Here is a 25552-nt window from a genome sequence, read left to right as displayed (position 1 = left end):
ATATAGAGTCTTTAACAAGTCCTCAGGACTTGTTGAAGTTTCTTGTGACGTTGTATTTGATGAGACTAACGGCTCTCAAGTAGAGCAAGTTGATCTTGATGAGATAGGTGAAGAACAGGCTCCGTGCATCGCGCTAAGGAACATGTCCATTGGGGATGTGTGTCCCAAGGAATCCGAAGAGCCTCCACATGCACAAGATCAACCATCCTCCTCCACGCAAGCATCTCCGCCATCTCAAAATGAGGACGAGGCTCAAGTTGATGAAGGAGAAGATCAAAGAGATGAGCCTCCTCAAGATGACGACAACGATCAAGGGGGAGATGCAAATGATCAAGACAAGGAGGATGAACAACCAAGGCCGCCACACCCAAGAGTCCACCAAGCAATCCAACGAGATCACCCCGTCGACACCATCCTCGGCGACATTCATAAGGGGGTAACCACTCAATCTTGGGTTGCACATTTTTGTGAGCATTACTCTTTTGTTTCCTTTATTGAGCCACACAGGGTAGAGGAAGCACTCCAAGATTCGGATTGGGTGATGGCGATGCAAGAGGAGCTCAACAACTTCACGAGGAACGATGTATGGCATTTAGTTCCACGTCCTAATCAAAATGTTGTAGGAACCAAGTGGGTCTTCCGCAACAAGCAAGACGAGCATGGTGTGGTGACAAGGAACAAAGCTCGACTCGTGGCCAAGGGGTATTCACAAGTCGAAGGTTTGGATTTTGGTGAAACCTATGCACCCGTAGCTAGGCTTGAGTCAATTCGTATATTATTGGCCTATGCTACTTACCATGGCTTCAAGCTCTACCAAATGGACGTGAAGAGTGCCTTCCTCAATGGACCAATCAAGAAGGAGGTCTATGTTGAGCAACCTCCCGGCTTTGAAGATAGTGAGTACCCTAACCATGTCTATAGGCTCTCTAAGGCGCTTTATGGGCTAAAGCAAGCCCCAAGAGCATGGTATGAATGCCTTAGAGATTTCCTTATTGCTAATGGCTTCAAAGTCGGCAAGGCCGATCCTACTTTATTCACTAAAACTCTTGACAATGATTTGTTTGTATGCCAAATTTATGTTGATGATATTATATTTGGGTCTACTAACGAATCTACATGTGAAGAATTTAGTAGGATCATGACACAAAAATTCGAGATGTCTATGATGGGGGAGTTGAAGTATTTTCTAGGATTCCAAGTCAAGCAACTCCAAGAGGGCACCTTCATTAGCCAAACGAAGTACACTCAAGACATTCTAACCAAGTTTGGGATGAAGGATGCCAAGCCCATCAAGACACCCATGGGAACAAATGGGCATCTCGACCTCGACACGGGAGGTAAGTCCGTGGATCAAAAGGTATACCGGTCGATGATTGGTTCATTACTTTATTTATGTGCATCTCGACCGGACATTATGCTTTCTGTTTGCATGTGTGCAAGATTCCAAGCCGACCCTAAGGAATCACACCTTACGCCCGTAAAACGAATCTTGAGATATTTGGCTTATACACCTAAGTTTGGGCTTTGATACCCTCGGGGATCCACATTTGATTTGATTGGTTATTCGGATGCCGATTGGGCGGGGTGTAAGATTAATAGGAAGAGCACATCGGGGACTTGCCAGTTCTTGGGAAGATCCTTGGTGTCTTGGGCTTCAAAGAAGCAAAATTCGGTCGCTCTTTCCACCGCCGAAGCCGAGTACATTGCCGCAGGCCATTGTTGCGCGCAATTGCTTTGGATGAGGCAAACCCTGCGGCACTACGGTTACAAATTAACCAAAGTCCCTTTGCTATGTGATAATGAGAGTGCAATCAAGATGGCGGATAATCCCGTCGAACATAGCCGCACTAAGCACATAGCCATTCGGTATCACTTTTTAAGGGATCACCAACAAAAGGGAGATATCGAGATTTCTTACATTAATACTAAAGATCAATTAGCCGATATCTTTACCAAGCCTCTCGATGAACAAACTTTTAACAAACTTAGGCATGAGCTCAATATTCTTGATTCGCGCAATTTTTTTTGCTAACTTGCACACATAGCTCATTTATATACCTTTGATCATATCTCTTTCATATGCTATGACTAATGTGTCTTCAAGTCTATTTCAAACCAAGTCATAGGTGTATTGAAAGGGAATTGGAGTCTTCGGCAAAGACAAAGGCTTCCACTCCGTAACTCACTCTTCGCCGTCACTCCAAGCACCTCTCCATTTTTAGGGGAAAAAGCATGAGCACCAAGCAAAAGGACTCCATCCTTGGTATAATCTTCACTCATTTATTTATCACCAAAGGGGAGAGAGTAGTTTCAAAGGGCTCTAATGATTCCATTTTTGGCGATTCATGCCAAAGGGGGAGAAAGTATGAGCCCAAAGCAAAAGGACCGCACCACCACCAATTTCAAAAACTTCGTGTTTCCAAGAATATTATCAATTGGTATCCTATTGTGTTCAAAAGGGGGAGAAAGTAGTATTTCAAAAATGATATATCAAAACCCTCTTGAACACTAAGAGGAGGATCTCTTTTAGGGGGAGTTTTGTGTAGTCAAAGGAAAAGCATTTGAAACAGGGGGAGAAAATTTCAAATCTTAAAAATGCTTTATAAAAACGTATTCATTTGCCTTTGACTATCTGCAAAAGAACTTTGAAAAGGATTTACAAAAGAGTTTGCAAAAACAAAACATGTGGTGCAAGCGTGGTCCAAAATGTTAAAAACAAAGGAGCAATCCATGCATATCTTGTAAGTATTTATATTGGCTCAATTCCAAGCAACCTTTGCACTTACATTATGCAAACTAGTTCAATTATGCACTTTTCTATTTGCTTTGATTTGTGTTGGCATCAATCACCAAAAAGGGGGAGATTGAAAGGGAATTAGGATTACTCCTATTTTCCGTATTGATTTTGGTGGTTGAATTGCCCAACACAAATAATTGGACTAACTAGTTTGCTCTAGTGTATAAGTTATACAGGTGGAAAAAGGTTCACACTTAGCCAATAAAAAGATCAAATGTTGGATTCAACAAAGGAGAAAAGGGACAACCGAAGGCACCTCTGGTCTGGGGCACCGGACTTTCCGGTGTACACCGGACAGTGTCCGGTGCACCAGAGGACTCCAACTCGAACTCGCCACCTTCGGGAATTTCCAGAGGCACTTGCGCTATAATTCACCGGACTGCCCGGTGTACACCGGACAGTGTCCGGTGCTCCTCCGAAGAGCTGCCTCAGGAACTCGCCAGCCTCGGGAAATCAGAACGGCTGCTCCGCTATAATTCACCGGACATGTCCGGTGTACACCGGACTGTCCGGTGAACCAGCAGAGCAACGGATACTTCGCGCCAACGGTCACCTGCAGGCGCATTCAATGTGCGCCAGAAGCGCGCAGAAGTCAGGCACGCCCATACTGGCGCACCGGACATTGAACAGTACATGTCCGGTGTGCACCGGACATCCAGGCGGGCCCAGAAGTCAGAACTCCAACGGTCAGAATCCAACGGCATTGGTGACGTGGCTGGCGCACCGGACATGTCCGGTGCACCATACGACAGACAGCTTTCACCAACGGTCAAGTTTGGTGGTTGGGGCTATAAATACCCCAACCACCCCCACATTCATTGCATCCAAGTTTTCCAGCTTCCAACCACTATACAAGAGCTAGCATTCATTGCAAAGCACACCAAAAAGAGATCAAATCCTCTCCCAACTCTATACAAAGCCTTAGTGACTAGAGAGAGTGATTTGTTGTGTTCATTTGAGCTCTTGCGCTTGGATCGCTTCTTTTCTTTCGCATTCTTTCTTGTAATCAATCACTCACTTGTAATTGAGGCAAGAGGCACCAATTGTGTGGTGGCCCTTGCGGGAAGTTTTGATTCCCAAGTGATTTGAGAAGAGAAGCTCACTCGGTCCGAGGGACCGTTTGAGAGAGGGAAGGGTTGAAAGAGACCCGGCCTTTGTGGCCTCCTCAACGGGGAGTAGGTTTGCAAGAACCGAACCTCAGTAAAACAAATCCGCGTGTCACACTCTTCATTTACTTGCGATTTGTTTTCCACCCTCTCTTGCGGACTCGTTTATATTTCTAACGCTAACCCGACTTGTAGTTGTATTTATATTTGTAAATTTCAGTTTCGCCCTATTCACCCCCCCTCTAGGCGACTATCAACAGGTCACTGCCAGCATCTGATGCACCATACTTAGTAGTAAGTTCATCCCACAACTCTTTCCCGTCTGTGTACTGCATATTCGCATCAACCAGACGGTCAACAAGGGCGCTAAGAACGGCTCCCGTGAACATAGTATTGGCATGGTCGTACTCTTTCTCCTGTTCAGGAGTCAGTGGACCCTCAGGTCTGCCTTTACTAACATGGAAGACATTCATAGCAGTAAGCCAGAGCGTGGCCTTGACTTGCCATCTCTTAAAGTGCATACCATTAAACTTTTTTGGCTTCAGCGCATCGGCAAAAGCAGCCATAGAAAAACTATGAAATTGTCTACAATAAGGTTTTTGGATTGTTGAATAATTAGACAAATTCCAGTTTAAATTCCGAATATAAATCATGACCAAATCAGAAGAACTGAAATAACAAGCCAAATCAGATGATGTGTACTGATTAGACTTACTGATAGATGGCACGCGCCGGAATCAGCAGGGTCGACGATGTCGAAGTAGCGAAATCAGCAGGGTCGACGAGGTCAGCAGATCACGAGCAGTCGCGTGAAGACGCTTCCCAAAAACCTTATTCGCCCTCTCCTGGTGCAGGATGTAGAAGACGAAGGGTTCCGGAGACCTGCTCTCCTGATCGCAGATGCACCTCTGCGGTCGGGACGAAGGGAACTAAAAGGCGGCTCAGATATGAAGAGAGGCGAAAGCGAACTGGGATAATTTGGAGGCTGGCTGCCGGGCTCCTTTTATAGGGCCGAGTCCGCGTAAGCGTAACAGCCAAGAAACCAAAAAAATCAAACGGCAAAAGGTAGCCGCGCCCCCGCAAGGCGAGGGGCCGGATTTCGACGGACCATTCACGCGCATGTCGTGCGCCCGCGGCCTTCGCCCCGGCCCGGCCAGGCGAGCGAGCGCGCGCGCGCGTGTGGCTCTCCACACTCTCTCCTCTTATCCATGACTTGGTGAGTGAGTGTGGCTTCCATATTTAAGCTAGCTCTACTCCACTAGAACTAGCAATATGGTGCTATTGGTTCCACCAATTCCCTAGCCATCCACTTGTATGGGCTTTTGAGATTTTCCTGGGATTTATTAGAATTTCTTAATTGGGCCAAGCCCATAAATCCTAACACGGTCTACCTCTCCACCAACCCCATGCAGCATCAGCGCACGAAGCATGTGGAGATCGACCTGCACTTCGTCCGCGAGCGTGTCGCTGCCGATGACGTTCGGGTTCTCAGCGTCCCCACCACGCTTCAGTTCGCCGACATCTTCACCAAGGGGTTACCGTCGAGTGTCTTTTTAGACTTTCGATCCAGTCTCAACATCTGTACAGGATAGAGTTGTGACTGCGGGGGGTGTTAGACTACCCGTCTAGGATTTGTGGTGTTCCCCTTGTAATGACCGTCATACCCCCAGTGTAATGGGCCTGGCCCAGTTACTTACTCTATTAATACCACTCCTAAACCTGTTTAGGGTATGAGTTCAGTTTCCAATAATCTAGAACCAGTAATATGCTTACAGTTTGCATAAACTCCAGCAGCTTTTGGTGTGTTTTCTTGTCCCACTTGTGGGAGGCAAGCAATTTCCATTTTTGTGAGTGGTGTTCTGCTTAATACAAAATATGCAAGAATTTTGTGACACATAATGTTTGTTTGTCATGGATGCAGGTGGTAAAGATTAGATTGTAATAACAATATATACACCTGGAATGCTCTCTAAAGATCCCAATACAGTGCGCAAGAACTGTAGTTCGAGAAGAAGGCCTACTTGGTCTTGGTCTCGAGCATTACCAACTGTCATGGGCAATGGCACAAATCAAGCGGCAATGTTCTCAGCCAAGAACACATTTGATATCGTTCTAAGGAAGAAGCATGAAGGGAACGCGAAGGTGCTCCTGCCACGGCAGTCAATGATCTCTGGGTTCCTTGCGGGAACAGCAGGCCCTATCTGCACCGGACCCTTCGATGTCGTGATGGTTGAAGGGAGAACTGGTGACATCAAGACTCAAGTGCAAAGGCATGCTCCATGTGTGCAATACGAATGTTCCGTCTGGGAAGCTGAAGGTCCTTTTTATGCCCGGCCGGGCCACTAAAAAGATACCATAATATCCTGGGCCAGAAGTGATAACGCAGCCCATGAGCAAAATCGGAGCATGGCCTTTCTCGTGCACTGTTCGCCCTTACTACTTTTTCCTCGATACGAACTTCTTTTCAAGAGAAGATAAAAGGCACCAGGCTAAAGGAGTACTGACTGACCTCCATATCCTAGACAAGATCATGTCGCCTGTCGGCAACGTTGCACTCGTGCACGGCTCGCACCACCTGACGGCTGACGACCTCAAAATCTCTTTGCCTGCTCGATCGTCGATGGCTACTGCAGCGCAGGGCATCCAATTCCGAGCTTTGAGGCCTTCTTTTACCAGCGTCCTCCTGACGGACGGAAGAAAAGCTCCTCCGAGGATCCGGTTCTCCTACGATTGACCGGGCATCCGCCTTCGTCGCCACAAACGCTGTACCTTCCGAAGAAAAGGCCACACACTCCACGGCTCGCGGTCACCGGGCGCTGTCTCCGTGCAATTCCGTCTCTGAGACGCCCCTCCGCTCATGTGTGTTGTGTGCGGTGCCGGTCACTGCGTCCGCGTGATTGCGGCATGCTTGGAACAGGACGGGTCCACATGTTCGCTGCGCGCATCTCGTAATGTTTTCACGTGAAACCGTTGTGTTCTGGACGGGTCGTCATCGCCAGGTTTTGCAATGTGATGGCTGATGAGTAGCGCCAGGTTTTGCTGCCTATCTGGAACAACCTCTAGCTGCGCTGTTCCCGTCTGCGCCATACCCTTTTTCAAGTGAGCTGAGCAGATGCATGCATGGATGCGCGGCCGCGTTTTTACGTGGCCACCGTAGCATCTCAACTTGCGCTTCTTTAGCTTGCAATTGCAACGCCAAAGTGCCAAAGCGCCATCACAAGGGGACACAGAGACCACACGCTGAATGCAGGGTGTTTGGCACCAAAATGAGCATTCGTGGAATTAGCTCGGAATCAGTTGTGTAAAGGGTCCAGACCCCCTCCTCTATAAATAGAGAGGTCTACGACCGATTGTAATCATCATCAATCGAATCAAAACACTTCTATTTCACATTTATTTCCTAGGAGTAGTTCTAGTCTAGTTTTAGTTTAGCCTTCCGATCCTCAAATTCTTCGCTTCTCTTCGGCTTTACGTCGATTAGAGGAGTCTAGGTCGGCCTGCTCGAGCCTAGACAACTCCTAGGATCTCTCCTTCCCGACGGGGTCCCTCTCGGGAGCGAGATCCAGGCGCCGTCGGTGATCTTCCGCCGCCCCTGCGCACGCGCGGACCGTCCGGCCCCAGGGTGCGGACCGTCCGGCTGTCAAGCAGGAGACCTTAGCCCCTGCGCCAGGTCGCGGACCGCTCGACCCCTGCACGCGGACCGTCCGCCCCTGACCAGAGAGCACCACCACGATTCTTGTTGAGTGTTTGGCGCTCCAAAAGGCCGTCAACATACTTTTTGGCGACTCCGCTGTGACAACACATCTAGACCTATCAAATCGGCCCTCAATGGCCGGTTCAAGGGATAGTTCTGAAGTCTCCCCCAGCAACATTATAGAGCTGACTTGGGAAACCTTGCCGGCCGACGAACAGCTCCAGTTCGAGGAGCACAAGGAACAGCTGATCCAGGAGGCGAAAGCGAAGTTCTTGGCCAACTTCAAAGTGGACAGGAACAACAAGGTCGTCCGACAACGGGCGACGGATCCGGCTTCATTGCGACCCACGCCAGATATCCTCAATGTAAGTAATACAAACGAGCTGCAATCTCTTAAGAATTATGTAGATGAACAGCGAGAACAAATGCAAAGTATTATAGGGGGTATGCAAAACGACTATAGGAGATTAGCACGTGCGTTTGACAAATCTAGCATTGCAAATTTTCCATCGCACGAGGTTGAATTAGGGGATAACATGCGTAATACATCGGCTATAGGTTGTCGCGACCAGTCACAACCCCTTTATGGGATGCCGATGGACACATACCCTGAGCAATCGCAAATCGGCAGTAAATCAGCCGATCTGCACATGCCCGGACCGTCCGCACGTGAGCGTGGACCATCCAGACCAGCCACAGCCGGGCCCATTTTTAATGAGTTATCCAGACATGCACCCGAGTCACCTCATATGGCACAGAATCCAAACTACCCAGTCAGACCGTCCGCATACAATGACGGACGGTCCGCATATAATCACGGACGGTCCGTGCCAATGTCCGGACAGTCTGCACATGACCTTTTTGAGGAGGATTGTTACCTGAATCCTCACCCGTCCCAGCAACACTTCCCATTACACTATACAATGCATTAGCCCATTAATTCAAGATCCAGAGCCCAGGAAAGCTTTCTGGCCCCACCTAAAAGGCCAGAAAGGAACGATCAAACCTATGAACCGTATAGGGCAAGTGGCAATGCACCACATAACCAGTGGGGGGGAAGACAACACGCTAATTTCCAGCCAACCCCACCTATGTTTGACCAGAGAGCCGGTGGTCTTTGAAAGTCGCCTAGAGGGAGGGTGAATAGGGCGAAACTAAAATTTAACAACTCAATCACAGCTACAAGCTGGGTTAGCGTTAGAAATAATAATGAGTCCGAGAGAGGGCGTAAAAACAAATCGCAAGTGAGTGAAGAAGTAAGACGCAAGGATTTGTTTTACCGAGGTTCGGTTCTCGCAAACCTACTCCCCGTTGAGGAGGCCGCAAAGGCCGGGTCTATTTCAACCCTTTCCGTCTCTCAAACGGTCCCTCGGACCGAGTGAGCTTCTTCTCTCAATCAAACGGGAACCAAACTTCCCCGCAAGGACCACCACACAATTGGTGTCTCTTGCCTCGGTCACAATTGAGTTTTGATCACAAGAACAAATGAGAAAGAAGAGAAGCAATCCAAGCACAAGAGCTCAAAAGAACACAACAAATCACTCTCTCTAATCACTAAAGCCTTGAGTGGAATTTGGAGAGGATTTGATCACTTGGGTGTGTCTAGAATTGAATGCTAGAGCTCTTGTAAGAAGTTGAAGTGTGAAAAATTGAATGACTTGAATGTGGGGTGGTTGGGGGTATTTATAACCCCAACAACCAAACTAGCCGTTGGGTGAAGGCTGCTGTCGACGGGTGCACCGGACAGTCCGGTGCGCCACCAGACAGTGTCCGGTGCGCCAGCCACGTCACCCGGCCGTTAGGGTTCGACCGTTGGAGCTCTGACGTGTGGGCCCGTCTAGCTGTCCGGTGGTGCACCGGACAGGCCCTGTAGGCTGTCCGGTGTGCCACCCACGCGTGCTCTGCTCCTCTGCGCGCGCTGGCGCGCATTTAATGCTGTAGCAGGTGACCGTTGGCGCGGACTAGCCGTTGCTCCGCCGTTACACCGGACAGTCCGGTGTGCACCGGACATGTCCGGTGAATTATAGCGGAGCGGATTCCCGAAGCTGGCGAGTTCAGAGTCGCTTCTACTTGGAGCACCGGACACTGTCCGGTGTACACCGGACAGTCCGGTGAATTATAGCGCGACGCCTCTGAGTTTTCCCGAAGGTGAAGAGTTCAGCTTGGAGTCCCCTGGTGCACCGGACACTGTCCGGTGACACACCGGACAGTCCGGTGCGCCTGACCAGGGTGCCTTCGGTTGTCCCTTTGCTCTTTTGTTTGAACCCTTTTTCTTGGTCTTTTTATTGGCTTATTATGAACCTTTGACACCTGTAGAACTTATAAACTAGAGCAAACTAGTTAGTCCAATTATTTGTGTTGGGCAATTCAACCACCAAAATCATTTTAGGAAATAGGTGTAAGCCTAATTCCCTTTAAATCTCTCCCTTTTTGGTGATTGATGCCAACACAAACCAAAGCAAATATAGAAGAGCATAATTTGAACTAGTTTGCAAAATGCAAGTGCAAAGGTTACTTAGAATTGAGCCAATAAATATTACTTACTAGATATGCATGGATTGTTTCTTTATTTTTAACATTTTGGACCACGCTTGCACCACATGTTTTGTTTTTGCAAATTCTTTTGTAAATTCTTTTCAAAGTCCTTTTGCAAATAGTCAAAGGTAAATGAATAAGATTTTGAGAAGCATTTTCAAGTTTTGAAATTTTCTCCCCTTGTTTCAAATGCTTTTCCTTTGACTAAACAAAACTCCCCCTCAAATAAATTCTCCTCTTAGTGTTCAAGAGGGTTTTAAGATATCAATTTTGAAAATACTACTTTCTCCCCCTTTTTGAACACAATAAGATACCAATTTGAAATTTTTCAATTGAAAATCATTAGTTTTAAAATTGGGGTGGTGGTGCGGTCCTTTTGCTTTGGGCTCATACTTTCTCCCCCTTTGGCATGAATCGCCAAAAACGGATACTTTGAGTGAGATATAAGCCCTTTACTAACTACTTTCTCCCCTTTGGCAAATAAAACATATGAGTGAAGATTGTACCAAAAACGGAGAATTGCTCGGAGCAACGGCGAAGGATGAGTAATAGAGTGGAGTGGAAGCCTTTGTCTTCGCCAAAGACTCCAATTCCCTTTCAATACACCTATGACTTGGTTTGAAATTCACTTGAAAACACATTAGTCATAGCATATATAAAAGAGACATGATCAAAGGTATAATTATGAGCTATGTGTGCAAGATATCAAAAGAAATTTATAGAGTCAAGAATATTTAGCTCATGCCTAAGTTTGGTAAAAGTTTATTCATCTAATGGCTTGGTAAAGATATCGGCTAATTGATCTTTAGTATTAATGTATGCAATCTTGATATCCCCCCTTTTGTTGGTGATCCCTTAGAAAATGATACCGAATGGCTATGTGTTTAGTGCAGCTATGCTCAATGGGATTATCCGCCATGCGGATTGCACTCTCATTATCACATAGAAGAGGAACTTTGGTCAATTTGTAACCATAGTCTCGCAGGGTTTGCCTCATCCAAAGTAATTGCGCGCAACAATGGCCTGCGGCAATATACTCGGCTTCGGCGGAAGAAAGAGCGACCGAATTTTGTTTCTTTGAAGCCCAAGACACCAAGGATCTCCCCAAGAACTGGCAAGTCCCCGATGTGCTCTTTCGATTGATTTTGCACCCCGCCCAATCGACATCCGAATAACCAATTAAATCAAAAGTGGATCCCCGAGGGTACCAAAGCCCAAACTTAGGAGTATAAGCCAAATATCTCAAGATTCGTTTTACGGCCGTAAGGTGAGATTCCTTAGGGTCGGCTTGGAATCTTGCACACATGCATACGGAAAGCATAATATCCGGTCGAGATGCACATAAATAAAGTAATGAACCTATCATCGACCGGTATACCTTTTGATCGACGGATTTTCCTTTTGTGTCGAGGTCGAGATGCCCATTGGTTCCCATGGGAGTCTTGATGGGCTTGGCATCCTTCATCCCAAACTTGGTTAGAATGTCTTGAGTATACTTCATTTGGCTAATGAAGGTGCCTTCTTGGAGTTGCTTGACTTGGAATCCTAGAAAATACTTCAACTCCTCCATCATCGACATCTCGAATTTTTGTGTCATGATCCTACTAAATTCCTCACATGTAGATTCGTTAGTAGACCCGAATATAATATCATCAACATATATTTGGCATACGAACAAATCATTGTCAAGAGTCTTAGTAAATAAAGTAGGATCGGCCTTGCCGACTTTGAAGCCATTAGCAATAAGGAAATCTCTTAGGCATTCATACCATGCTCTTGGGGCTTGCTTGAGCCCATAAAGCGCCTTAGAGAGCCTATAGACATGGTTAGGGTACTCACTATCTTCAAAGCCGGGAGGTTGCTCAACATAGACCTCTTCCTTGATTGGTCCATTGAGAAAGACACTCTTCACGTCCATTTGGTAAAGCTTGAAACCATGGTAAGTAGCATAGACTAATAATATACGAATGGACTCAAGCCTAGCTACGGGTGCATAAGTTTCACCAAAATCCAAACATTCGACTTGTGAATACCCCTTGGCCACGAGTCGAGCTTTGTTCCTTGTCACCACACCATGCTCATCTTGCTTGTTGCGGAAGACCCATTTGGTTCCTACAACATTTTGATTAGGACGTGGAACTAAATGTCATACCTCATTCCTAATGAAGTTGTTGAGCTCCTCTTGCATCGCCATCACCCAATCCAAATCTTGGAGTGCTTCCTCTACCCTGTGTGGCTCAATAGAGGAAACAAAAGAGTAATGCTCACAAAAATGTGCAACACAAGATCTAGTGGTTACCCCCTTATGAATGTCGCCGAGGATGGTGTCGACGGGGTGATCTCGTTGGATTGCTTGGTGGACTCTTGGGTGTGACGGTCTTGGTTCTTCATCCTCCTTGTCTTGATCAATTGCATCTCCCCCTTGATCATTGCCGTCATCTTGAGGTGGCTCATCATTTTGATTTTGTCCTTCATCAACTTGAGCCTCGTCCTCATTTTGAGTTGGTGGGGATGCTTGCATGGAGGAGGATGGTTGATCTTGTGCATTTGGAGGCTCTTCGGATTCCTTAGGACACACATTCCTAATGGACATGTTCCTTAGCGCGATGCATGGAGCCTCTTCATTACCTATCTCATCAAGATCACTTGCTCTACTTGAGAGCCGTTAGTCTCATCAAACACAACGTCACAAGAAACTTCAACAAGTCCTGAGGACTTGTTAAAGACTCTATATGCCCTTGTGTTTGAGTCATATCCTAGTAAAAAGCCTTCTACTGTCTTAGGAGCAAATTTAGATTTTCTACCTCTTTTAACAAGAATAAAACATTTGCTACCAAAGACTCTAAAATATGAAATGTTGGGCTTTTTATCGGTTAGGAGTTCATAGGATGTCTTCTTGAGGATTCGGTGTAGATACAACCGGTTGATGGCGTAGCAAGCGGTGTTGACCGCCTCGGCCCAAAACCGATCCGGCGTCTTGTACTCATCAAGCATGGTTCTTGCCATGTCCAATAAAGTTCTATTCTTTCTCTCCACTACACCATTTTGTTGTGGCGTGTAGGGAGAGGAGAACTCATGCTTGATGCCCTCCTCAAGGAAGCCTTCAATTTGTGAATTCTTGAACTCCGTCCCGTTGTTGCTTCTAATTTTCTTGATCCTCAAGCCGAACTCATTTTGAGCCCGTCTCAAGAATCCCTTTAAAGTTTCTTGGGTTTGTGATTTTTCCTGCAAAAAGAATACCCAAGTGAAGCGAGAATAATCATCCACAATAACTAGACAGTACTTACTCCCGCCGATGCTTATGTAAGCGATCGGGCCGAATAAATCCATGTGTAGGAGCTCCAGTGGCCTGTAAGTCGTCATGATGTTCTTGTGTGGATGATGAACACCAACTTGCTTCCCGACTTGGCATGCGCTACAAATCCTGTCTTTCTCAAAATGAACATTTGTTAATCCTAAAATGTGCTCTCCCTTTAGAAGCTTATGAAGATTCTTCATTCCAACATGGGCTAGTCGGCGGTGCCAGAGCCAACCCATGTTAGTCTTAGCTATTAAGCAAGTGTCGAGTTCATCTCTATCAAAATCTACCAAATATAGCTGACCCTCTAACACTCCCTTAAATGCTATTGAATCATCACTTCTTCTAAAGACAGTGACACCTACATCAGTAAATAGACAGTTGTAGCCCATTTGACATAACTGGGATACAAAAAGCAAATTGTAATCTAATGAATCAACAAGAAAAACATTGGAAATGGAATGGTCAGGAGATATAGCTATTTTACCCAAACCTTTGACCAAACCTTGGTTTCCATCCCCGAATGTGATAGCTCGTTGGGGATCTTGGTGTCATGTGGTTTGTGCACCCGCTGTCGATGATCCAACTTGAGCCCCCAGATGCATAAACCTACAAAACAAATTTAGTTCTTGACTTTAGGTACCCAAACGGTTTTGGGTCCTTTGGCATTAGACACAAGAACTTTGGGTACCCAAACACAAGTCTTTGACCCCTTGTGTTTGCCCCCAACAAACTTGGCAATTACCTTGCCGGATTTGTTAGTTAAAACATATGATGCATCAAAAGTTTTAAATGAAATGCTATGATCATTTGATGCACTAGGAGTTTTCTTCTTAGGCAATTTAGCACGGGTTGGTTGCCTAGAGCTAGATGTCTCACCCTTGTACATAAAAGCATGATTAGGGCCAGAGTGAGACTTCCTAGAGTGAATCCTCCTAATCTTGTGCTCGGGATAACTGGCAGGGTACAAAATGTAGCCCTCGTTATCCTGAGGCATGGGAGCCTTGCCCTTAACAAAGTTAGACAATTTCTTAGGAGGGGCATTAAGTTTGACATTGTCTCCCCTTTGGAAGCCAATGCCATCCTTGATGCCAGGGCGTCTCCCATTATAGAGCATACTTCTAGCAAATTTAAACTTTTCATTCTCTAAGTTATGCTCGGCAATTTTAGCATCTAATATTGCTATATGATCATTTTGTTGTTTAATTAAAGCCATATGATCATGAATAGCATTAATATCAACATCTCTACATCTAGTACAAATAGACACATGTTCAACGGTAGATGTAGAGGGTTTGCAAGATTTTAATTCTACAACCTTAGCATGTAATATATCATTTTCACTTCTAAGGTTAGAAATAATAACATTGCAATCATCAAAATCTTTAGCCTTAGTAAACAATTTTTCATTTTCACATCTAAGGCTATCAAGAGAAATGTTTAATTCTTCAATCTTAGCAAGCAAATCATTATTATCATTTCTAAGATTGGGAATTGAAACATCACAAACATTTGAATCAACCTTAGCTAACAAATTAGCATTCTCATTTCTAAGGTTGTCAATAGTATCATGGCAAGTGCTTAGCTCCCTAGATAAATTTTCACATTTCTCTACTTCTAGAGCATAAGCATTTTTAACCTTAACATGCCTTTTGTTTTCTTTAATAAGGAAGTCCTCTTGGGAGTCCAAGAGATCATCCTTCTCATGAATAGCACTAATTAATTCATTTAACTTTTCTTTTTGTTGCATGTTTAGGTTGGCAAAAAGAATACACAAGTTATCCTCCTCATTACTAGCATTATCCTCATCACTAGAGGTTTCATATTTAGTGGAGGATCTTGATTTTACCTTCTTCCTTTTGCTGTCCTTGGCCATGAGGCATTTGTGGCCGACGTTGGGGAAGAGAAGACCCTTGGTGACGGCGATGTTTGCGGCGTCCTCGTTGGAGGAGGAGTCAGTGGAGCTCTCGTCGGAGTCCCACTCCCGTCAAACATGGGCATCGTCGTCCTTCTTCTTGTAGTACTTCTTCTTCTCCTTTCTTCTCCCCTTCTTGTCGTCGCCCCTGTCACTATCACTAGATAATGGACATTTAGCAATGAAATGACCGGGCTTACCACATTTGTAGCAAACTTTCTTGGAGCAGGACTTGTAGTCTTTCCCACTCCTTTCCTTGAGGATTTGGCGAAAGCTTTTGATGATAAGCGCCATTTCCTCATTGTCGAGCTTGGAGGCGTCAATTGGTTGTCTACTTGATGTAGACTCCTCCTTCTTCTCCTCCGTTGCCTTGAATGCGACCGGTTGTGCCTCGGGCGTGGAGGAGGTGCCTTGCTCGATGATTTTCTTTGAGCCTTTAATCATTAGCTCAAAGCTCACAAATTTTCCTATTACTTCCTCGGGAGACATTAGCTTATATCTAGGATCACCTCGAATTAATTGAACTTGCGTAGGGTTAAGAAATACGAGGGATCTAAGAATAACCTTGACCATCTCATGGTCATACCATTTTTCGCTCCCGAGGTTGCGCACTTGGTTCACCAAGGTCTTCAAGCGGTTGTACATAGCTTGTGGATCCTCCCCTTGGTGAAGCATGAAGCGACCGAGCTCCCCCTCGATCATCTCCCGCTTGGTGATCTTTGTCACCTCGTCTCCTTCGTGCGCGGTCTTGAGTACGTCCCAAATTTCCTTCGCACTTTTTAACCCTTGCACCTTATTATACCCCTCTCGACTTAGAGAGGCGAGGAGTATAGTGGTGAATTTGGGCCACCTCGTCCGAGTCGTAGTCTTCATCCCCTACGGATGGTACATGTACACCAAACTCAACAACATTCCATATGCTTGTGTGGAGTGAGGTTAGATGATGCCTCATTTTGTCACTCCACATATTATAATCTTCACCGTCAAAAACCGGTGGTTTGCCTAATGGAACGGAGAGCAAAGGAGTACGTTTTGAAATATGGGGATAGCGTAGAGGAATCTTACTATACTTCTTGCGCTCATGGCGCTTAGAAGTAACGGACGGCGCGTCGGAGCCGGAGGTCGATGGTGATGAAGTGTCGGTCTCGTAGTAGACCACCTTCCTCATCTTCTTGTGCTTGCCACCACTCCGATGCGACTTGTGGGAAGAGGATTTCTTCTCCTTCCCCTTCCCTTTGTTGGAGGAGTCTTTCTTCTCCTTCCTCTTGTTGCGGGACTCTTCCGATGAGGTCTCCCCGTGGCTTGTAGTGGGCTTGTCGCCGGTCTCCATCTCCCTCTTGGTGTGATCTCCCGACATCACTTCGAGCGGTTAGGCTCTAATGAAGCACCGGGCTCTGATACCAATTGAAAGTCGCCTAGAGGGGGGTGAATAGGGCGAAACTGAAATTTAACAACTCAATCACAACTACAAACCGGGTTAGCGTTAGAAATAATAATGAGTCCGAGAGAGGGCGTAAAAACAAATCGCAAGTGAGTGAAGAAGTAAGACGCAAGGATTTGTTTTACCGAGGTTCGGTTCTCGCAAACCTACTCCCTGTTGAGGAGGCCACAAAGGCCGGGTCTATTTCAACCCTTTCCCTCTCTCAAACGGTCCCTCGGACCGAGTGAGCTTCTTCTCTCAATCAAACGGGAACCAAACTTCCCTGCAAGGACCACCACACAATTGGTGTCTCTTGCCTCGGTTACAATTGAGTTTTGATCACAAGAACAAATGAGAAAGAAGAGAAGCAATCCAAGCGCAAGAGCTCAAAAGAACACAACAAATCACTCTATCTAATCACTAAAGCCTTGAGTGGAATTTGGAGAGGATTTGATCACTTAGGTGTGTCTAGAATTGAATGCTAGAGCTCTTGTAAGAAGTTGAAGTGTGAAAACTTGGATGACTTGAATGTAGGGTGGTTGGAGGTATTTATAACCCCAACAACCAAACTAGCCGTTGGGTGAAGGCTGCTGTCGACGGGCGCACCGGACAGTGTCCGGTGTGCCAGCCACATCACCCGGCCGTTAGGGTTCGACCGTTGGAGCTCTGACGTGTGGGCCCGCCTGGCTGTCCGGTGGTGCACCGGATAGGCCCTGTAGGCTGTCCGGTGTGCCACCCACGCGTGCTCTGCTCCTCTGCGCGCGCTGGCGCGCATTTAATGCTGTAGCAGGTGACCGTTGGCGCGGACTAGCCGTTGCTCCGCCGTTACACCGGACAGTCCGGTGTGCACCGGACATGTTCGGTGAATTATAGCGGAGCGGATTCCCGAAGCTGGCGAGTTCAGAGTCGCTTCTCCTTGGAGCACCGGACACTGTCCGGTGTACACCGGACAGTCCGGTGAATTATAGCGCGGCGCCTCTGAGTTTTCCCGAAGGTGAAGAGTTCAGCTTGGAGTCGCCTGGTGCACCGAACACTGTCCGGTGACACACCGGACAGTCCGGTGCGCCTGACCAGGGTGCCTTCGGTTGTCCCTTTGCTCTTTTGTTTGAACCCTTTTTCTTGGTCTTTTTATTGGCTTATTATGAACCTTTGGCACCTGTAGAACTTATAAACTAGAGCAAACTAGTTAGTCCAATTATTTGTGTTGGGCAATTCAACCACCAAAATCATTTTAGGAAATAGGTGTAAGCCTAATTCCCTTTCAGTCTTGCACCGTCTGCCATTGATATAGTAAGGGAGAAAATAGCCGGGGCATTCCAAGATAAGCTCGGAGTAAGCATGGTCCCTGGGGGCAATCATATCGGAAACCTTATGACGGCCGATTTGATCACCACTCATACCCACAGGGAACCAGGATACCCGAATTCACAAAATTTTCGGGTGACCAAGGAAAAATCACGCGCGAACACATAGGCCAGTTTTTAGCACAGTTAGGGGAATTGGCCGACACAGAAGCATTTCGTGTGCGTTTATTTTCATTATCTTTAACAGGAACCGCGTTTGCATGGTACACCACTTACCTCCTAATTCTATTTTGTCATGAGGGGATTTAGAACAAAAATTCCATGATCACTTTTTCTCCGGTGACTATGAATTAGATCTGGTAGACCTAGTGGCCCTTCGACAGGGGAAGGATGAATCGGTTAATGAATACATCCGGAGATTCCGGGATACAAGAAACCGATGCTTCTAAATTCATTTAGCAGAAAAACAGTTAGCAGGACTAGACTTTAATGGTCTGCGGTATTATTTAAAAGAAAGATTAGATGGCATCCAATTTTTTACACTAGCACAGCTACACCAAAGAGCTTTGGCCTGTGAAAGCCGAAGCAAAGAGACAGCCAAAACCATTCGTCACAACATGCATATAGTAGAGTACGACCAAAGTAGCTCAGATGACGAATCAGCAAAAGTGTATGCTGCTGAAATAGTTTGGCCTAAGTAGGCCAAATCTTCGGCTTGTTCCTCCTTACAGCCGGTTCAGAAGAAACGGCAAGAGGAAGTTAAGTTTACATTTAATGTTGGTAAATGTGATAAAATATTTGATGAATTACTCAAGAATGGCAACATTAAAATAAATCACATTGTTCCATCCGCCGACGAGCTAAAATGTCGTGCATACTGCAAGTGGCATAACTCATTTTCTCATGCCACTAATGATTGTAATGTGTTCCGTCGACAGATTCAATCGGCCATTAACGAAGGACGATTGAAACTTCAGGAAATGCAGGTGGACACGGAGCCCTTTTCGATGAACATGATCGACTTCGAGGGCAAGAAAGTCCTGGTTCGGCCAAACACAGCCGATAAAGGCAAAGGCAAAGAGACAATCATTGGCAATGCTAAAGAGGCCAATGGGGATCGTAAAGTTTCTTGCAGGAAAGTGGTGGCCGAGAAGACTCCTGATGGAGGGGAGACCCTGAAGGTGACCATCACAGCCTCTGGCACTGGGGGGCAAACACAGACAGGGAGACAGGCGCAAGAACCCATTCTACGCATCGCGGATGGTCCGCCATCCAGACGCGGATGGTCCGAAGCTTCTCCGGACGGTCCGAAAACCTCTGGCGGACGGTTCGACGACACTCAGGACCCACAACGACTACGTACATTCAAACCACGACGACCTGAGATAGGTACGTGGAAAACAAACACATTTAAAGCAGCTGGTCGGCTGGTCAAATCCGCCCCGACTTTTGATCAATTGTTGTCCAAATATGTGAAAAAGAATGCCGGTCCCAGTGACCGGCCAGCAAAGTGACCCTGATCACCCATTCATGAGCAAAGTCAGGTCAGGCCGATTGGATCACCCCACCAATCGGAAGAAATGAAAGGTCATACTGTACAAGTGAGACCTAACATACCTACATGGACACCTCCACCCCCTTATCCGCCTATGCGATATCCAATTATCCATACACATATTTACCTCCACCATATGTCCCAAATCAAATGTGGGGCATGCCACCATATCCATTTGGAATGCCACAGTACCCCGCTTGGGGGGCACCCCAAACATCTGTATTCGAGAGGTTGGCACCTCCAGTACAAGACCGATTGAGCGCCGCTCAAAACGGTCATCAGGCACAGGCCCAACAGGAGTACCGGAGTACTCGGCCTCAAAGGCCGACTAATCCGGCAGGGGGGCATATGCCTGTAGCAACTGAAAAAACAACAAAAAAGGACATCATCAAAGTAGGTACTGCAGATGTTGTCATGCAGGAAGATAATAAAGGGCCGATGATTTCTGGTGAATCGGCCAACACAACCAAAAAAGAAGATACGACTACCATCAAAACAACCGATCCAAAATACTCCATGCCTCGATGGTGCCCAGCGGGATTGACACGGTCCCAAAAGCGGAAATTACAGTGCCTAAGAGCAAAGGAGAGCCAGAAGAAGGAGGCAGAAAAGATATTCAATGACACACATCCACAGTACCCGCCACCACAAAAGAAATGGAGACCAAAGACCGTTGAAGAAAAACAAACGGCCACGAAAATAGAAAATAAAACAACACTTGTGCAGCACCCTGCAGGTATGGCAGATAGCTTGGCCAACAAGGCTGGACAATCTGCACCAGGCGCGGACCACCCGCCCTTGGAGTCCGGACCGTCCGCACCACACCAGGAAGCCTCCAACGACATGCCAACATCAATGGAAGAAGACGACCTACTGGGAGAAGACCTGGTCGACTATGAGGCTTCTCCAGAACGCCCAGGTATGGACGTAAATGTTATTACATTTTCCGCCGATTGTACTATTGTCGGCGACGATGAACCTGTTGTTGCCCAGTTTGATTTTGGTCCTAAAGAAGCCACCTTTACTAAACCAAAGGAATCGGTAAATTATTTAAAGTCGATCTTCGTGCGCGGTCACATTGATGGGATACCAATTGCTAAAATGTTGGTAGATGGAGGGGCGGCTGTAAATCTAATTCCTTACGACGAACTTGTCAAGACCAACATGACCCTCAGCGGTGTTGGAACTGATAGTTCGATCAAAGCCAGGGAAGTTACGTCCGTTGAATTAACCATCGGGACTAAGACCCTTGCTGCTGCATTCTTCGTTGCTGATGTAGAAGGAAATTATAGTTTAATCCTAGGTAGAGATTGGATTCATGCCAATCAATGTATACCTTCTACATTACATCAATTGTTAATACAATGGGTAGGTGATGATGTAGAACAAGTACATGCTGATGTATCAGCCTGTATCGCTGTGGCTGATGCCCCTGTACTCTGGACTTATGAGACTGCTACATGTCTCACAGAAGTAGATTTTTCTGATTATCAGTTCATAAGTATAGATAAGAAGGGTTTCATTCCTGTAATGCTAGAGCCGATGGAGAATCGGCTAAATCCTAAATAAAAGTTTAAATGATGAGTACACACAAAGTTCATGAGTCTTTGGTCACGGACAGTTCGGCTTCCAAGGCCGGATGGTCTGGTCTTTCACAAAAAGGTTCGGACTTTAAGACCGAACATCTATCGCAGCAAAAATACAGTATTACGGATGATCCGGTCCCCGAGACCGGAAAGTCCGTCGTCACACAAAGATCATCTAATTCCTCTGTGGGGAACATGATAGAGGAATTCAGAGATCTTGATAAACTAGGACAGGGGTTTACATCGGTCGATCCTTTGGAGGAGATTGACATAGGAGATGGTAAAACTCCAAGGCCAACTTTTGTAAACAAGACCCTAGAGACTGATCCTAGAGATGAGATGATCGGTCTATTGAAGGAATATTTAGATTGCTTTGCTTGGAATTACACTGAGATGCCTGGATTAAGCCGAGAGATCGTAGAGCATCGGCTGCCTATTAAATCTGGTTTCAGACCTTTCAAGCAGAGAGCTAGAACATTTCGTCCAGATCTTCTCCCACGCATCAAGGACGAAATCCACCGGTTGCTAGAAGCTGATTTTATCAGACCTTGCAGATACGCAGAGTGGGTCTCCAATATTGTGCCGGTGGAGAAGGAGTCAGGTAAGCTTAGAGTATGCATTGATTTTCACAATTTAAATAGAGCAACTCCTAAAGATGAATATCCCATGCCCATAGCCGACACATTAATCAATAATGCATCAGGAAATAGAATTATTAGCTTCCTTGATGGTAATGCCGGATATAATCAGATTTTCATGGCCAAAGAAGATGCGTCTAAAACGGCCTTTATATGTCCAGGCTTCATTGGTTTATTTGAGTGGGTTGTCATGACATTTGGTCTGAAAAATGCTGGTGCTACTTATCAGAGGGCTATGAATTTGATCTTCCATGAATTATTAGGAAACACTGTGGAAGTTTACATTGATGATATTGTAGTCAAATCGGCTGAGTTTAGTTCTCATATAGCTGATTTGCGCAAAGCCTTTGATAAAATATGTCGGTATGGTTTGAAAATGAACCCACGTAAATGTGCTTGTGGAGTGTCGGCTGGTAAGTTTTTAGGATTTGTCATCCATGAACATGGTATATAGATAGACCCTGACCGAATAAAGTCTATTCGGAATGTGGGACCTCCGACCTGTAAGGTCGAGGTACAGAAGTTTCTCGGCAAGGTGAATTACTTGCAAAGGTTTATTTCTAACCTAGCCGGAAAGATTGATGCGTTCACCCCTATTCTTCGGCTTAAGAATGATGCTGAATTCGCTTGGGGGCAGAACAACAAGAAGCATTTGATCTCATCAAAAAAATACTTATCTTCGGCTCCCGTATTAAAAGCACCACGAGCAGGAGTACCATTCCGATTATACATTGCAGCTGAAGATAAGGTCATTGGGGCTGTTCTGACACAAGAAACTGAGGGGAAGGAACATGTGGTGACATATCTAAGCTGAAGGTTGGTGGATGCTGAAACAAGGTACACTTTTATTGAGAAGTTATGCTTATGATTGTTTTATGCATGCACCAAATGTAGATGTTATTTACTGTCTAGTCATTGCACTGTTTCTGGTCAAGCCGATGTGATCAAATACATGTTGCATAACCCAATTATGAGTGGTAGAATTGGTAAGTGGGCTTATGCACTCATAGAATATGACTTGGCCTATGAACCATTGAAATCTATGTAAGGCCAAGTCATAGCGGATTTCATTGTAGAACATCGGATTAATGATATTCATAAACTAGACATGTCATACCTCACTATTACTCCTTGGACTCTATATTTTGATGGATCGGTTTGCAATGAAGGGCAAGGAATTGGCATTGTACTTGTTTCACCAAGTAATGTCTCCTTCGACTTCTCTAGTCGATTGAAAACTTATTGCACTAATAATCAAGCCGAATATGAGGCCCTCTTATTCGGCTTGGAACTTTTAAATTGTATGGGAGTAAAACATGTGAAGGCATTTGGTGATTCTCAGCTGGTCGTCCAACAAGTGTTAGAAGAATATCAATGCTTTGATGGTACTCTGAATAGTTACCTTGAAAAATGTTGGAGCATAATCCATTCTTTTGACGAATTCAATATTCAGCATATTTCGAGAGTTGAGAATCATAGAGCTAACAATCTGGCACAAGGTGCATCAGGTTATCGGATAAAGCGAGGGAGATTCCACGACACTGAAAATCTGATAACCAGTGTAGGGCCAATTCCCCAGGTTGCGGACCGTCCTTGTCGAGACGCCGGACCGTCCGGGGTTACCAGAAATGTTCTCCTAATTGAATCGGCTGATAATGAAGCCGATGCAAGTGATTAGAGGACGCCTATACTTAATTATTTACGAAATCCCAATATCAAGACAGATAAGAACATTCAGCGTACATCTTTCAAGTATGTCTTGATGAGTGATGAACCCTACCGCCGAACAATCAACGACGTCCTGCTTAAGTGCTTGGGCCCAGATGATGCTATATTTGCCATGGCCGAAGTACATGAAGGAATTTGTGGTACCCACCAATCAGCTCCAAAGATGAAATGGCTCTTGCGAAGGTCTGGTTTTTATTGGCCTAACATGATAGCTGATTGTTTCAAGTACTACAAGGGTTGCCAAGTGTGTCAAAAATTCGGCGACCTACAGTTGGTCCCTGCAGCCGAATTATATCCTATCATCAAGCCTTGGCCGTTCAGAGGATGGGGATTAGACGTTATTGGAGAAATTCATCCTTCATCATCAAAGGGGCATCGGTTCGTGTTAGTTGCCACTAACTATTTCACCAAATGGACTGAAGCCGTTGCTCTGAAAAACATGACACACAAGGAGGTAATTGAGTTCATAACTGAGCATATTATGCATAGATTCAGCATTCCCCAGACCTTAACTACAGATCAAGGGACTTCTTTTATGTCAAAGGAGGTACGTGAATTTGCTGAATTATACAGAATTAAGCTGCTTAATTCATCTCCATATTATGCTCAGGCCAATGGACAGGCCGAGTCTAGTAATAGGACATTGATTAATTTGATAAAAAAGAAGATATATGATAATCCTAAACATTGGCATAAGATTTTGTCTGAAGCTTTATGGGCTCATAGAATATCTAAACATAGTGTTACTAAAGTATCTCCTTTTGAGCTTGTCTATGGGCAGGAAGCAGTGTTGCCTGTGGAAATAAGTTTGAATGCTGTCAGGTTCGCTAGACAAAATGATCTAACTGCTACTGATTATTATAATTCAATGATGGATAATATTGATGAGGTGACCGACAAGAGGGTGATAGCTTTGGGAGCAATAGAAAAGGACAAGATCATGGTAGCCAGGGCCTACAACAAGAAGGTCAAAGCAAAGTCATTTCAAGTAGGGGATCTGGTGTGGAAGACCATCCTGCCTCTGAGGAATAAAGACCGGAAGTTTGGAAAATGGTCGCTAAGCTGGGAGGATCCTTATAAAGTAAAACAGGTAATATCTGGTAACGCCTATTTACTACAAACATTACAAGGCAAGGATTTGCCCAAAGCTTTGAATGGGCATTTCCTCAAGCGGTACCATCCTAGTATGTGGCAAGATGCTTAAGAAAACCGATGTGATCACATCGAGTTAAGATGCTTTTGGTTTGCCTAGCTCCACCAAAAGGCAGGGGGCATATGTTTGGCACCAAAATGAGCATGCGGACGGTCCGACCCTGAGGCCGGACGGTCCACGGTCCGGACAGTCCGCGCCTATGGGCCGGACAGTCCGTGCGCGCGCAGAACAGATTAGGGTTCCGAGTTTTGTGCTACGGTTATTAGCTAGATTCGCGGAATTAGCTCGGAATCAGTTGTGTAAAGGGTCTAGGCCCCCTCCTCTATAAATAGAGAGGTCTACGGCCGATTGTAATCATCATCAATCGAATCAAAACACTTCTATTTCACATTTATTTCCTAGGAGTAGTTCTAGTCTAGTTCTAGTTTAGCCTTCCGATCCTCAAATTCTTCGCTTCTCTTCGGCTCTACGTCGATTAGAGGAGTCTAGGTCGGCCTGCCCGAGCCTAGACAACTCCTAGGATCTCTCCTCCCCGACGGGGTCCCTCCCGGGAGCGAGATCCAGGCGCCGTCGGTGATCTTCTGCCGCCCCTGCGCACGCGCGGACTGTCCGGCCCCAGGGTGCAGACCGTCTGGCTGTCACGCAGGAGACCCTAGCCCCTGCGCCAGGTCGCGGACCGTCCGGCCCCTGCGCGCGGACCGTTCGCCCCTGACCAGAGAGCACCGCCATGGTTCTTGTTGAGTGTTTGGCGCTCCAAAAGGGCGTCAACACAGGGCAATGAAACTGACACTCTATCTAGGCCGAGGTAGGCAGATGCGTTGGA

This window comes from Zea mays, chromosome 9, assembly GCF_902167145.1.
Source record: "Zea mays cultivar B73 chromosome 9, Zm-B73-REFERENCE-NAM-5.0, whole genome shotgun sequence".
NCBI classification, from domain to species: Eukaryota; Viridiplantae; Streptophyta; class Magnoliopsida; order Poales; family Poaceae; genus Zea; species Zea mays.
The sequence above is the reverse complement of the archived record's forward strand: the minus strand, read 5'-3'. Positions refer to the sequence as shown.